We start from the raw sequence: 17,151 nt of genomic DNA on the forward strand, positions 1-17,151 counted from the left end.
GAAAGCATCGCTAGACTTCGGCCTACCATGTCTGCAACAGTGTGTGAGGAAACCACAAAAATATGTGCAAACGGGGAGAAAGGATCACTGGGGTGATCCGGGGCTGGCTGGCACTCAGGAGCTTAATGTTTTGGAAAACTACTGAAGAATTGTTTTGTCGAGTAAACTGTTTTACTCAACTTGGGTCTGTCTGATGCTTTCTTATAATTTGTATTGATATACATTTTTGGCAACAATACTATAGAAATGATGTCATATTCTCCCTAGTACCTTATGCCAATGAATGCATGATGTCTGTGTATTATGGAATTTTGATCCTTTGGTTAAGCTGTGTATCTACTCGCAATGACTGCTATATTTCCTCTTTCTGTTCTGAAGAGATACTAGGAGGCCATACAAATGTCCTATTTCTTAACAAACTTTCACCCCTGGGTTTGGCACCCATTGATGATTCTGGCATGCATGTAATGAGGTTTTTATCAATAGTGATTGCTCTATATTCATCACCTCTTTAATATGTATTAATTGAAATTCTCTCAAAAAGAGCTGTCCCACGCCCCTTGTTATATTTACTCACTTATTTTTGTATAATTTTTTTGTTAATTTATGGGATGCTGTTTACTAAAGTTTCAACAAACTTTCATAGTGAATCATTGGGAGCACCCTCCACCTGGTAACACATGTCTGTATCACTGACTCCATTATTACTGTTTGGCACCAGTGAATGTCTCCAGTTCCTTTTCTATGTCCCCTCTGCAAGGATCCCTCCTTGTGTTTATTGAAACATGACATTTAAAAACCAAGATTTTCATGTCAACACTGTGTATATGCAACTGTGTATATACAACACTGTATATATATGTGTGTGTGTATATATCTGTATATAAAAAACATCTGTATATACATCTGCATATATATACATACATCTGCATATTTTATATGTATATATATATAGAGAGAGAGAGACAGAGACAGAGAGTACAAAATCTGAAACCACAGTGTCAACATGACCTAAATTTAGAAGTAACATATCCCTTTTATTTCATTTCACTGGCCATACAGCCCAGACAATGTTCATTGGATTTGCAAAGGCCACAGCACCTAGACTCATATTTTTGTGATAAAATAAAGGGTATAAATATATGGACACTTCCAATTTAAATCTAATGCCAGTCAACTCTAGTCTTTTTCTGATTTGTAGATGCTTTCTCTGACAGGGAGAAGCCTGGTTCTCATTATCCACAACACATTATTTGTCCTGTACTGGAATACTAATTTTGTATAGGTGACATGGCAACTTATTGAAATTTAGTATCATAAAAAATATCCATCTACAGTTTATTTATGTCAGAAGTCCAGGTAGAATGTCATTCAGTTGTTTTTCAGTTCCATGGTTCTCAAATTAAAATCAAGGTTCTATACATATGGAAGCTCTGGAGATGATTTTACTTCCAAGTACAGTCAGGTAGTTGGGAGAACTCAATATTTCAAGAATAAGGTGCGAGGTTTATTTTCTTCTGTTTGTGTTTGGTCTTTGTTGGCTGGTAAGTGGGTCCTAAAGAGCTCATGTCCTAGAGACTGTTCACATTTCTTAACTCGTGCACCTCGCCCCACTTCCTCCATCTTCAAAGCTAGCAATGTCAATCCTGAAGATTAAATTTTTCTAACTTTCCCTCTGTCCTATCTCTGCTCCCCCTGCATCTTTGTGAGCTTAATATAATAAAATTCTCTACTTTGAAGGGCTTATGTTTTATACACTATCGACCTGGACAGTGACATAAATTCATTGTATGTATGTGGATGTGTGGTAGGGGGTTGCTGGGATTGAATCCAAGGCTTTCACATTGAGCTAAACACAGAGCCATTTTTTATATTTTTATTTTGAAACAGTATCTTGCTAAGTTGCTCTTATGGCTTGTGTCTAAATGTACCCCCAAACCCTCATGCTGTCATAGGTGGGGCATTTAAGAACTGGCTGAATCTAGGGTGTGTGATGCTGGGATTAAGGGTGTGTGATTACTAAATTACTCCATTGATTGGCTTGGCATAGTTCTGGGTAAGGAAAATGGGAAGACCCACCTTGGGTGTAGGTGGCACCACCCAAAGAGTGGGTAGTCTGGAAAGAATCAAAGGGAGAGGTAGGCTGCAGCTCCACTACTTTGCTGCCTTCTGCCCACCATGAATTGTTTCTCCTTTGCAATACCCATCTGCAGTGCTACCCTGCCTTGGAGCCAGCCAAGTATGGACTGAGACCTCTATAAACTGTAAACCTAAATAATCCTTTCTGCCTTTAACTTTGGGTGTCAGGTATTTGTCTCAGCAAGGAAAAATGTAAGATGTTGGTACCGAGAATGGGATCATTGCTATGACTGTACCTGGCCATGTGGTTCAGGAGCCTTTGGAACTGGCTTGGGGAAAGAATTTAGAAAGGTTTAGAGATGCCTGCTGAGGAAGCAGCTCTGCGGTACTTTGAACTGTACTTAATGAGAGATTCTGGTCAGAGCTCAGGAGACAAGCATGCGGATAGAAATGCAGTTGATAAAGACCAGACTCAAGGTTTCAGTTAGGAGTAAGGACTGCCCTGGCTGTTAGAATCCCAGCCATGTGTGTTATCCTTTGGCAGAAAATTTGTCTGCATTTTGCTCATGTCGAGACTTTGCCTGAGACTGAGATTAAAGATAGCAGACTAATTAATCTTGAGGAAGAAATTTCAAACCAGTTTAATGTTGAGGCACTAAAATGTCTACTGTGAAGGGCTTTTAGCCAGATCTATGTTGAGAATCAAGATCAAAGAGCCAAGTAGAATGGCTTCAAACGTTCTGAGCTTGACCATGAAGCTCCAGTAAAGTTGCATACTGCAAAGATGAAGCAGAGGAGAACTTGGCAACTGAGAAGCAAGAGGAGAATAGAAAAGATGGCCTGAGAACATCAGGTGAATGAGCAGGACTCCACCCTTTACAGCCCGAAAATAGCAAAGGCAAAAGACTTTGTTTAGAGAAAAAAGCCACCTACAGCCAAGATGGGACACTTTTAATCCCAGCATCAAACCCTTAATCCCAACATCACACCCTAAATCTAACTGGTTCTGAACAAACCTCACTTATGAGTGTTGGAGGCTTTGTGGGGACATTTAGATACAAGCTATAATATTCTACCCCTGTCCCCAAAAGAAATGCACATCCTTTTATGCAAAAGGCATTTAATCCATCTCTAAGAGGTGCCAAAGTCCTAACAGTTTCAGCATTGTTAAAAATCCAAGTCCAAAGACTCCTCTGAAAATTAAGGCATAACTCTTAGCTGTAAGTCTCTGTAGAAATGAAAAGAAAGTTAAACATTTCCAACATTCAATGGCACAAGATAAATATTATCCAAAAGATACAAATAAATACAAAGGAATGGGAACAGAGCAAGTCCAAAATCCAGCAGGGCAAACATTAAGTCCCATAGTTCCATGTCTAGCACATGGGGCAATCTGCAACAAGTGTGAGCTACACAGGGTTTCAGTGGCTCTACCCCTATGTCACTGCTGGTGGTTGTAGCTCCTGTGGCTTCTCTCTTGGGCTAGCTCTGCTTTCTCCTTGCAGTTTCCCTCACATGATCCATGTTTCTGGGTTCTCCAAAAATTTGGGGGATCTACTGCACCTTTGGCTTCACTCCAAGCTTTACACACTGCCTTCTCAGGATCTCACTGCCTGGCTTCCTAGGACTTTTTCTGAAAGCGAAGTGGAAGCCTTCCTGACCTCACAGTTCTTGCATTCATCCTGCACCTAAAACCAGCACCCTGTGGATGATGCCAAGGTCTGCTGCCAGTTGGAGCAGTAGCCAGGCCCTCTCCTCTCTTGGCTCCAGGGTTCGAGTGCCTATCAACCAAATCCTGAGGAACAACTTCCCTAGCCACTGCCATTCTGGAAAATGGTGCTCTAGGGCTCTCTTTGCAAAGTAAAGTGTTTCACCTTCGCAATTTTGAGGCTGCAAAGAGTAGATTCCTGCTGGCTTTTGTGATATTCTCAGGCCATCTTTCCTATTGTCTTCTTCTCAGAAACCAAGTTCTCCTCTGCAACAACTTAGTTCTAAAGGGTGAGAACACAATCCAAAGTGTGGAGAAATTTTTGCCCATCTTATGCCTGTTTAGATACATACTGAGAATATACAAGGAACTCTTAGAACTGAAGAAAAAAATCCCAGTGAAAATGTGTGCAAATGAGATGAATAGAAATTTCCTCAAATAAGCATAGGAAATATGGTGGAGAATCTGATCACTGAAAGAGATAGAAGTAGTGACCATTTGGTAGTAATCAGCACAACTGAGTAAGCAGATCATTCTTTCCAAAAAATAAAACTCTATTTCAAAAAAACAGATTTCGGGGCTGGGGATTTAGCTCAGCAGCAAAGCGCCTGCCTGGCAAGTGCAAGGTCGTGAGTTCGGTTCCCGGTACCAGAGAAAAACAAACAAACAAAAAAAAACAGATTTCCAGAGACATGTTTAATGTTTTACTGGAAGATACCTATTCTACCTGCCAAAGAGCAGAGCAGTGATGTTAGTGTCTTTCTCTGAGTTGTTGAATCCACACTTCAGTGGTGCATTTTACTATTTGTAAAATGTTCCCTAGTATAGTAGATTGAGAAAGAAGAGAAATTAGTTTATAAACCAGTTGTGGTGAACCTATGCTGTATAGTAGGCTGTTAGTATCACTGAGCTCTAAAAGGTTTACCATCCTTGTTATAAATAATATCTAAAAAAATATAGCTATTGTTGCATGCCCCAAAGTCCATTGAAAGAAGGTCTTAAGATAATCATACTAATGATGAAAATGTGTGTTCAAAAAGAGACTTGATATTTCCTCTCTAGTTTGATACTTGCTGAGTTGCAGTCCGGCCAGAATGGAATGTAAGTTCCAGGGTACAGGAACACAGAAATGGCTTCCTGGCTTAAATATAAAGCTTAAATACGGCTTAAATATGGCTTCCTGGACCAAAATACAAAGAAAGGGAGGAATAGATTCACCCACAAAATCTGAAGATGAGTATTTTCCATGTGTTGAGATGCCATGAAATACAACTATGCTTGAGTTGTATTTACTTCCAGGGGACTCTGCCTCAAAATGTTCCCTGCTAAAAAGTCCTATAAGCAGGAACAGTGGGGAGCAAGTCTGTAAGAAGTCAACTGAAGGTGGCAATCCCTTGTCTGAGGTGCTCAGTGCAGAGATCAACATGGACCTACAACTACACCCACAAATAAGCCAGCTTCGGGAGGCCTGTCACAGTGGGAGGCATGAAGGTCAGCCAGTGTTAGCCAAGATCTGAGCATGTAGCCCGGTGGTGTATGATTATTATGATTATCATAATCACTACCATTGTCAGTATTATCATTGTTTTGTTACCTTTCCTCTATATCTCCCATCCAGTCCCTGATGCAGGAGAACATAATCTAATTTGGGATACTAAGAGACACAAGACTTTTCTAATAGCTAAAATATCCATAAATCTATGGAATAGGTTTTTGGAAGATTTTTTTTCCCAATAGTCTGGAGAAAATATAACCTACAAAATGAATTGGAAGGTAGCAGCAGGGTGTGGTGGTGCATGCCTGTAATCCCAGCACTCAGGAGGCTGAGGGAGGAGGATCGCCTCATGTTTGAAGCCAGTTTGGATTACACAGTGAGTTCAAGGACAGCCTGATCTACATAACAAGACCCTGCCTAAAAAAAAAAGAATTAGAAAGTATCAGTGAGATTAACAACAAGGCTCTTTACAGTTTGCATCCTACGAGTTCCACTTTTTGAGTTACTTTACTGTCTTTGCACTCTCTTTCCTTATTTAGGGGAAGCAGACATTGGAATTTTAGCTCATTTTCCCCTTAAACCAGTGCAAAAGTCTATCCCTTACTCCCTGAAATTCATTAACTAGAGTTTATTTCGAGTGGTTGGCAACAATGACTATGGTTTAAGTCACCCCTGGAATTTATACAACATTAGCTAAACCACAACCAAAAGTAATTAGATCTAGTTGTTAAAATTTTCTAGTCAAGTCAGGAAGAAGTTAGGGCTGGGAGCTGCTCACTGCAGACCAGCACATTGTAGAAGGGGCTTCTCAAGTCACATTTTGTTGTGAGTGAGTCGAGCATGATTTTTTAGCTCCAGTTTTGATCTCTGAGAGAACAAAAATGTAATTTTGAGAGCAAAAGTGAGGGAAGAAACAGTGATGTTTGAGGTCTAAGACTTTCCTGGGCTTTTCCTGAAAATATGAAGCTCTTTGGAGTAGGCTGAATGAATTAGGAAAGAAGCTGGAAGATAATGAAGAGAAAATGTCCAGTTTTAAAATTATGCCTAAGGCTTTTAGTGGTTGGTAAAATGCTGTATTCTCCTGCATTTGTGAACACTTCACTTCTAATTTAGATATCACACCACAAGGTATTTTATGCACAGCTCCATGGACAGTTGAGTTGAGCATGTGGAATCTGTTGAAGGCAGAGAGGGTCATTCTCATAGGGAAAATGGGGGCAGATTTGGCATAAGTAAGTCAGAGGCACTGCAGACCCTGGCAGACATGCAACACCCTGCCACATGGTCTGCAGCTCTACTCTCGAGCTCTTTCAAATACTGCATAAACTGACCCACCAGGGCCACAATGCTCCAACTGCTAAATATCAGCAAAGCCAAAAGTCTCAGGAAGGAAGCGAAAAATAAATCATGATATCAAACATGCCGATTTTTTCCCTTTAATAAACATGTGATGAAGATCAGGCAATTCAAGTAAAAAAGAGGTACTTGTCAGATATTTCTTGAAGACACTGTATGAAGAAACGCGCTAGATGTGTTGCACATTTTGTATCAGAGACAACAGGGAAATTTATCTTTTATCTTTTTTATTAGAATATACTGAGGGTAACATTATAGACTAAAAATATCCGCAAATCTTAGGTATGGGTATTAACCAATATATTTCTCATTGTAAAAAAAATTATACTTTATTAAGCAATTAGACAAAATTGGAGCAATTACACACTAAAAAATGTAGCTTAAAAACGATTGTGCTTTCCAGATTTGCAGTTTCTGCAGTGATCAGCAGGTGGCAGTACTGTTTCACTATGACAGTAAAAGATACTGTACCTTTGCTTTCTGAAACTTTTTTTCTGGGATGGGGGCGATTTTTGAGACAGGGTCTTGTTCCTGCAGTACAGATTGGCCTTGGACTCACTATGTAGCCCGGGAGGCCTCGAACTCGCGGATCCTCCTGCCTCAGCCTCCTGAGTGCTGGGATTACAGGCGTGCAGCACTGGACCCAACCGTTCTTCACAGAGTGTTTCTGGGTTTTTGAGAAAGTGGCATTTTTTTCACCACTATCATTCCTATTTTTTCAGGATTTTACTAGAATTTTTAGTTATTGCAGATCATTGAAAAGTTTTCTAGTTAGAAATAAAAGTAATAACTAACAATAATTATCCTGTAGATGCACTTGTATTATTTTCACTTTCTGGTTTGCAATAGAAAAGTGCACGCTTCTTTACAGATTTAGTTCCTAGTGACCACTAGTGAACAGTTAATATCACTCTAGTTTATTTTAAATGCAAAAAGGTATTCAAAATATTATTATTATTTTTGTTTTTTTTCCGGTACCGGGAACCGAACTCTCGACCTTGCGCTTGCCAGGCAGGCACTTTTGCCGCTGAGCTAAATCCCCAGCCCCTCAAATTATTATTAAACAGAGAATTTATTCTTTAAAAAGTACAGAAAATCTATTCAAAATTAATAAATTTCAAAATTTTGATCAAGTTGTCTTTCTACTGATTAATGTAAATTATGTATATACTAAAAATATCAACTTTTTAATCTTTTCTTGGCATGGTGCTAATGTCAGACACTAGTGCTTTTTTTAACTATTCATACTATTATTTCCTTCAATGAAAATCTTTTTATTTTATATTTTGTCTTTTTGAGACAGGTTCTTGCTCTGTAGTTCAGGCTGGCCATGAGCTCACTTTGTAGCCCAGGATGGTCTCAAACTCGCCACGATCCTCCTGCTTCAGCCTCCTGAATGCTGGTATTAAAGGCATGCACCACCATGCCCAGCTGGATCCAATGAAAGTCTATAAAACTGATTAAAATAGCTGGGCACTGGAGCATGCACCTGTAATCTCAGCACTTGCGAGGCTGAGACAGGAGGATCTTTGCGAATTTAAGGCCAGCCTGGACTGCATAGTGAGTTTAAGGCCAGCCTAAACTACATAGCAAAATGTTGTCTCAAAGAAAAAGAAAAGAAAAGAAAAAAGTAAAAGACTGATTAAAATTAAACTATTTAAAAAATTGAATCTGAGAACATAAACAATGTGTTTCATACTTGACATACTTGGATCAAAGGAAGATTTCAATTAGGGTTATAAATTTCAAATATTTTTTTGACATTTCTTTTTAAGTTAACTGGGACATTAATATGAAGCATTGTGGCTAATTTCTCCTGAAATCTTAAAGTCTATTTGCCTACCAATGCCTTGAATTTAGCCTTCTGTATAGGTGAATGGTATTCCACTACATATAAATACCACATTTTCTTCATCCATTCATCTTTTGTTGGGCATGCAGGCTGTTTTCAGGATTTAGTTACTGGGAACTGTGCTGCTATAGATACTGGTCTGCAGTGAAATGAATCATATATATACACTTAAACACCATATGTCATCTCGCATTTGAATCAGGCAAAGTACCAATGAAAAGTGAAGTAAAAGATGGCTAGACGGAGACCAGGGGATAGACGCCTTGCAAATGAGAAGAGGCCCAGGAGGCTGAGGGAGAGGCGGGAGCAGCTGGAGAAGGGGAGTTCGTAGAATAAGCTATGCCAGGTAGAGCTACCAAGTACCCACAGTGAATGTGAACATTACAGGTCATAATCATGAGCTAAAGATAATAAGAGCGACAAGAATGAAAATGGGGAAAGAGGACTTAGAGATAGAGGGAGGAGGTGAGCGGAAGGGGAGGGGACTAAAGAAAGGAAACCAGCTGTGGCCCATCCGGGTGCCTACCCCCAAGACGAATGTCAACTTCACACATTGCGAGCATGTACTAACAAAACAAAACAAACAAAATCCTTAAAATCTAATACAGCATAAGTTAAAAAGTACATTAAGTCAGTAAATGGAAAGAACAAGTGAAAAATAAGACACTGAGTTTCTGGAGATGTACTGACCCTTCCCTTACAGCCAGGTATTAATTTACTCTGCAAAAATGTGGGAGGAAGAGGAGAGAGAAAGAGAAACACAGAGGGGAGCTCTGTTCATATTTATTCTTCCTGGGCTCATTGAGTTTTGGAGACAGAAGGGTAAATAATCAACTTTATGAAAATCCTATTCTGTTTTCCACCAAGTATTTCATTATGGGGGAGTTCAGAGTCAAGCCTAACACTCTTCAGACAGATCTATAGGGTCGCGCAGCCTCCTGCCCACCAAACCAGTGATGAATAAACCTGTGAGGAGACGCTGCGCAGCGTCTTCACATTGTGAACAGAACACCCCAGGGAGGGTCACCAACTTAAGTGAGATTTCTCCCTGTGGGAAGTCGGGCTTCACAAACCATGTACTAACCCTGGGGATGGACAGCAGTGACTGGTACTCTAAATAGGTATCAGTCACCTCGGGAGGAGGACCCAAGCTCCCTAACCCATTCCTCCTCAAGTTGTTATTCCGTTCATGTATGCTTGCCACCTGACTTGCTTCCCCATTTGATCTTCATTCAATCAATATTTCCTAAGTAACTGTACTCATACTCTGATTGGGGGACCATAAGGTGTCCCACCTTAACCCACCTTGTGATTTCCCATTAGGTGAATATTACCTAAGGGACTGTACTTCTAATCTTATTAGTTAAGTGTAATTTTATCCCACCTTATACCCACCTCTTGGTTTTAATCTATAAAATGCTCTTGAGAAGTAGATTTTCTGAGTACCCTCTTGGGACACCCTTTTTGTCATTCTTAGAAGCTTTCTTCCCCCCAATAAATACTTCCCACTCTGAACCTTCATTGTCCCTAGAATTCATTCTTTAATTTTAGAGTACACAAACTCAGTATATCAGACATCTAGCAGGTTGGGAATTATACTTCCCTTATATTATTTGAATTATTTGGAGATCTTATATCATCCCTATATCATATACACTTTATCACAATGGTTATAAACCAGTAGAATATATTGCATAAAATCACTATGATTTCAAGGAAAGGATAACATAAGTAATGTTTTTAAATTTCTTCACTGACTATATAATAGATTTTATTATATTAAAAGAGAATAAACCTTCATGCTATGGCTTCATATAGATTAAAGATTTTTCTCTAATATCTGTGGGTGTCAAGACCCAATATAATTAAGGGAAAAAGAATAACAAACTTCTTTTTTTTGGTTTTTTGGTTTTTCTCCGGTACCGGGAACCGAACTCACGACCTTGCACATACCAGGCAGGCGCTTTTTGCTGCTGAGCTAAATTCCCAGCCCAAGAATAACAAACTTCTGAATTTAGTTTATTGATATGATTTTCATTTTCAAATATTTCTTTCATGAATCTGTGAGAATTTGATAATCTGAACTATAAATCAGTTACTAATATAGACTGGAAATGAAAATGCTGATTTTCTTGGTTCTTATTTTTTATTTTGTTTTTTTCTGGTACCAGGAATTGAACTCAAGACCTGCGCTTGTTGGGCGGGCGCTGTACAGCTGAGCTAAATCTCCAGCCCTAAGTAAATCCCCAACCCCAGTTCTTATTGTTAAGCTCCATAATACCCAGACCAAGCACGTGGGTAAAGTTGTGAAAAACAAAACACTGGCTAGTTGTGAATATGCTTAATAATTTCATCAGTTATTGGGCTGTCAAAGTAAAAAGTGCATCAAAGTTCAACAGGCAAGGAAAACTTTATTCGAAGCTATACAGTAGGGGAGAGACAAGAACTCAGTCTAAAATCACTCCAGTAAAACAGAAGTTGGAGGGGGTCTCTAAGAGCTGGGTTGAGAGAGACCTCTGTGCCCATGTCCTTAACCAAATAAAAAGTAAACTTTTTCTTGTGTTCCAGACAGTTGTTGGTTTTACAACTTGGAGCAAGGAGCCCACCCAAGTTAGGCTCCCACCTTCTGAAACATACTGGGAGGGGACAGTACTACTTTTCTTAATGATTTCATTTCAGTGGGATAGATCTTGGATATTTTAGAGAGAAATCCCTGGGTTGTAAAACCAGCAAAAAGCTTTTAAATATATTTACATCTTGAAAGATCAAACAGGAAGTGTAAGTAAAAGCTTTCTAAACTAGATGCCCTAAGGGAGGTCAGGTTATTTGTAATCTGAAAGAAGTCCAACTAAAGTATGTTCAAAGCCAGGAACAGTGGTGCAAGCTTTTAGGTCCAGCTACTCAAGAGTCTGTCGTGGGAGGAGCTCGGTAGCCCAAGCATTCTAGGCCAACCTGGGCAATGGAGCAAGACCTCGTCTCAAAATTTATCTCTATTCTCTCTCGCTCTCTTTCTCTCTCTCTTACTCTGTCTCACATAGCTAGATCTTCATGTATATACACACGTTTTTATGCATGGCAGGTACTCAGGCTGAGGGAAATATAAATGTCAAGGCAGTCTTTGTCAAGGAGTATTATTAGGTTTTCGGTGCAGAAAAGAACCAAAGAAAAGAAAGAAGACCTTTACTCCAGACATGGAGAGAAGAGTGGGCACATCATACTGGACTCCTCTGCGGCTAGACAAGGGAGCTGGGGTTTATGGACTCTGGTTAGGGGCAGAGCTTAAGGGGCGGGCTTAGTGACATCTCAGGAGCTGATTGGGAGTTTCTTAGCAAGTGGGGCGGGCAAGAGGAAGTTGTACCCGTGTCTGAGGGGAGGAGGAAAGGGGGCCTGGAGGTCATTGGGAAGATAAGCTATTGTTTTGGGCTTCAGCCATGTTAGACCACCACCACCATAATAATTCAGTAATTTATACCTGGGCAGGAACCTAAGCACAAATTCCAGTTTCAAATTTTCCTAAAGTTTCTCTACTAAATATATATGTTTAGTAATCTATGTTTGCTTGGTATTTGATTTTGGATTGAAGGACTCAGTTTTACAAAAGTCTTTCCTAAATTTCAGTCTGACTTATCCTATGGTTTTTTAATTAAACTTCACATGTGTCAATGGTTTAGTAGTTTTAATCAAATGAGTATAATAGAGCAATTAGTTCCTAGAGACTGAAAAAGTAAGCCACAGTGTCATCCACAGACATGGATCCAGTTTTTATGCTTTTAAATTCTGATAAGAGAAATCATACAAGACAGCTGTGGACAGGGCAGGCTGAGATCACAAGGCTCAGGCACACTAAAGCTAATTACCTGCAGCAAATGGTCTGTATGTTGCCAAGGAGGAATTGGGGAGTACGCATATTAAAGCCACTGTAGTACAAGACATGAAATGAGACAAAAGAAATGAGGGATGGAAGTGTAAGGCATGGGTAGGAAGTCATACATTACAGAGATTACAGAAATACATTACAGAAATTACTGTGATGTTTGATTCCAGCTACAGTGACCTTCACTGGCAATGTTTCATGAATCCAGTGACAATGGCATACAGGTTCGCTTCTATTTTTATTTTCCCAGTTTCTTTATTTTTTTTCCACATGTATGACTTTGGATAATTAGCTATACAGTGGCAAGCAGAAACATGGAAATGTCACCCAGGATTAAGAGTCCTTATCGTTTAATCTGAAAGGGCATTTACTTTTTTGTATCCATAGCCTCATAACTTGCATGTTGTTCTGTCACAAGGGGGTATGGTTGTCTATCAGACTGGACTTTCTTTTCAATAGTCAGGAGCTTTTTTGTACAATTAAGACTGCATTTACCATCTGTAGATTTTCAGGGGCCTTATAGTCAAAAGGGTATAGACCCTGTATGCTTTATAGAGACTCTCATAAAAGTCTAATGGGTTTTATCAGGCTTCTGGGTAACAGTAGTTGATGGGTTTTTTGCCCCCTTCTTTGATGTCTTTGAGGAGCACTTGACTGGGTTGCTTTGTTTCTTTTTGTTGGATTTTGTGCTTCAGGGTGGGGAAACCCTTGGGGAAGGCCATGGCAAACCCTTTATCAGGGCTGCAGTCCAGTTTTTCCTGAGTCAAAGTGTGGCCATGTTTTTGCGTTGAACAGGGTTCAAAGGAGTTGCTCACAGTCATTTCAGGTGGGAGTTAGATGATGCCTTCTGACCAGGACAGGCATGCAGGGAGGGCTTCTGTGGCCAAAGGCGGGCAATGGCTGGCTGAAACTGGTTCAGTTGGCTGGAAGTAGATGAGTCCAGAGAAGGCAGTGAAGCTGTAGGTGTTGGCAGCAACTGTGGTGGCCAGGGAGGGTGATTTACTTGCCAGGGCAGAATTCTCAGGAAGCATCGATCTCTTTTATCAGATGCAGAGAAGAGCAGTTTGATTTCATTTTAACTCTGTAATCACCAGAAAAGCCTGTTTTTAAAATTCTTGGCCTGGAGTCAAGTACTGTGGGTTTAGACTAATTAATTCCCATTTGTAGCTCCTTACGTGTGTGTGTGTGTGTGTGTGTGTGTGTGTGTATGTACTTGAACAATGGTGCAACAGACAAAGGGTGGGTGTCCCTCAGAAAGAGATCCTTCAGATGCCCACCTGGCCACTTGCCTCTTGGCAACGTTGGGGTCATCTGGACTGTGGAGAAGCATCGGTAGGTTCTCCATTCTGTCCTTGTTACACGTGTCCACAGAACCACAGCTTTAGGCCCCATCAAGCTCTGCATTTGCAGAAGGAAGTCCAACTCCCCACCACTGAGCACAGATGGAACATTACAAACACACACGGTCATTCAGCAGACATTCAGAGGCTAAACGTTCCAACCCCTTTCTGTCAAAGGCGGCCCGGACTAATGAGAAGCACTCAATCCCTCCTTCTGCTCCGACAGAGCAGGCACAGATTGAAACTGCTGCCCTCAGGGGTCTTACCAGAATCAGGCAGGCAGGCAGACGCATCCTCCTCCCTTTGGGTCAGATGTGAACCCCTCAAATGGGGAGCTAAGAGTCCTCCTCCAGACCTCTAAGGGGACTTGAGAAATCTCAAGGGCACGCCTGCCCCTCAGGACCTGGGGGGGCATCCTTGCTCCGTCTGTGAGTACACAACCAGGGCCCAAAGAAGTCAGCATGGTTGGTCTTTCTGGCCTACACACCAAATGCAATGAAAAACAGAAACATCCAAATGTCACCCAGGATTTAGAGGCAGATTTATTTAACGTCAATGGGCACTGACCTCAAGAAAAAAAATATCAGGCCATGAAGGCCCAGGGAGGGAAGCTTTTATGGAGTTGCAAAGGGGAAATACAGAGGTAGAGGATTTGGCTGTCTTTGGTTCTTACAGTATGCACCATAGTGACCAGGTGTGCATCACAAGAACTGTTACCTGGCAACTAAAGGAACCTGAAGTGTACTGGCTGGGGGGGGCATTCTCTGCTGCATCGCAGATATACAATCTATACACTTGAAACTGATGCAGGGGAAATGGAACTCCTCACCTGTTAGATGTCAAGTGTGCTGAGTTCCTGGTTCCATAACACTGAGGAATAAGGCAGAGAACCAAAGGAAGAAGTTAGGAGAGTTTTATTGGGAAAAAGTTCCCCAGTGGGGTAGCCCATGAGGCACTTTGTCAGGGGTAATTTAGGTGTGGGGCCCAAAGTCACAATGTGGGTAAAATGTGGGTCAAACTGCATTCAACCCATAGGATTACAAGTATAGGCGCTTGGCTAATATTGGTCCAGTAGAGAAACAACTCCTGTGGCAGGGGCACATGGGTCCAGATGCTCTGGTTCCCCACCTGGGCACTGATGCCTGTACAAACTCATTTTACCGGTGCTGCTAATTTCAGTCCAATTTCAAGTTGCTGTTTACCCCTTAGGGAAGCGTGCAGGCCTGGTGATTGCCTCTTCACCTTGAGGCCTGGCCTTCTTCAGATGTGCCTCCAGCTGCGATTCTGACGTCTGCATTCTTTGTGCTGACTTCCTTGAGGGCCCAGCCCATCTCTGACTGTATATGAATTTCTTTCTTTTGGCATATTAGTTTCTATCTAACTTAGCTGCCTATAATACAACTTGAAAGACTGACGGTGCAATAGGCTCTACCTTTCCAGCTGAGGTATTTTCCCAGGTATTTTCCAATGTTGTCTCCTTTTCATTACTTAGATCTGTACATTAGTAAGTATTTAGTTGATAAAGAGTTACGATATCAGAGCATTGTCTCAATGTTCAGGAACTGCTTGAATCAGGTGCTTCGCTCCTCTTGGTAGATGTTTCTATTTTAGTGGGAAGTCTCTAATTCCCATGCTCAGATGACCTGAAGGATAAGCTTCATTATCCCTGTGACAATACGGCAGTGGCTCTGGAGTTGGTAAGGAGAAAAAAAACCTAATTTAGGTGGCAACTCAGAGCTGTGTTCCTTCCCCTTAGATAGAATGCTTTGCCAGGCTCACCCTCATTCTAATAAATATGCACTTAATTCTCAGGGGATGAAAAGCAGCAATTATCTTTCTATTACTACAGAAGCATAGACTGAGGTGAGTTTACTGTGAGTCTGTAAATTCATGCAGTGGTTTTAGAGATTAGATACTTGCCCTGGAGTTGCCAGATTTCCCAGGCTCACAGACACGAACATAATGTCACCATGAGTTCTTACTTGGTGCACCTAGATTAGGAAAGGGTTAACAGTTGTGCTTAGTAATAAAGTAAGTCAAAAGCAAGCTTAAGAGTTATTTGAACAAAGCAATACACATAACTTGAAATAAAATTTATCTTCTTATTTCATTCTTAAATAATCAGAATTGCTAATGTTTAGACCAGTTAGATACAGTACAACATAAACACCGGAACCACACTGGGTGCTTCTATCTTCCTTTCTTATCCCACATGGATTTTCACAAGGGTTTGCTTTTTATCACAGGAACTGCTGAAGACCCAGATTTGCAAAGATATGACATTACCTGAAGGAACTGAGCAACCAAATGTTAAGATAGAATCACTCAAGCTAGCAGTTTACACAAAGCTCAATAGATGACGAATAGCACTCTTTTCCTGAAATAATTTAAATATTCCCTGTGGGTTTATTACAGCACACTTGGATGTGTAAGGACAAATACAAATTAAGAAAAAAAACAGAGGGAAAGAGATTTCTCCATTGTGCCTTTTTTTTTTAGAATATTTCTTTTAGAGAACCTGTAATTGTCTCTTTGAAAAAGGAAAGATATGTAAATGTTTTCCAAAGCTAAATAAGGTCTTGCCCACTAATGACCCAAGGATGCCTTTTTCAGAGACCTGGGAACTACCTCTGTGTAATGTGTATGAGGAAAGGAGAACCCAGATCTCTGATCTCCCTTCCTGGGGGAAGACAGAAGCCTATGTTCAGCATGTGTATTTGGTTTCCTTTGTATAAGGCCAAAATGAGCTAATAAGATGGCCGCTGTGTTACCAAGTAAATTTATGAATTCAGATCCTCACCTACATGTGACCAACAGGGCTGGCAGGTCTTCTTACTTTAGAACTAGTTAGGGTTTATCTTGAGAATATGAATGTAATACTTTGGCTACATCAAAGTGTGGGAATTGTGCTATGAGGCATGCCGCGTTCTGATTTTAATTTCTATTTAATGATACAATTATTTTCTTTTTCTTCTTACTTTGTGGACAGTTTTTCTGAGTCAGGAGATTTTCTTTTTAATAATATTCCCCAGCAGGTGCTTCTGGATTTATTTTGACAAAACAATCCTGTTCTTCGGAAAAACAGCCTAGAGTTAAAAAAGAATAAATAACACGCAAATTTAAAGAACTGCCAGAGAAACATCAGCATCACCACAAAAGTTGACAGAAAAATAAACATAATTATAATGGATTTCTTGGTTTAGAAATATTTGATAAAACTAATCATAAATGATTGGATATGTAACTAGAAGCTGGGCTCAAACACCAGGACTAACAAACGACAGCTCCTCCCTCCCTGCGTCTTCTGATAAATAATCAGGTGAGACTTGTAAACAGCCATGCACAGTATAGGTGGAGTTTACTGGAAAGCAAAAAAAAAAATACATAAAGAATATTCCTTAAAGGGAGAAGGTGGCAATGCTGTGACAGACCACAAACACTTCTCGT

This window comes from Chinchilla lanigera, unplaced genomic scaffold (assembly GCF_000276665.1).
Source record: "Chinchilla lanigera isolate Chin_1 unplaced genomic scaffold, ChiLan1.0 scaffold00017, whole genome shotgun sequence".
NCBI lineage: Eukaryota > Metazoa > Chordata > Mammalia > Rodentia > Chinchillidae > Chinchilla > Chinchilla lanigera.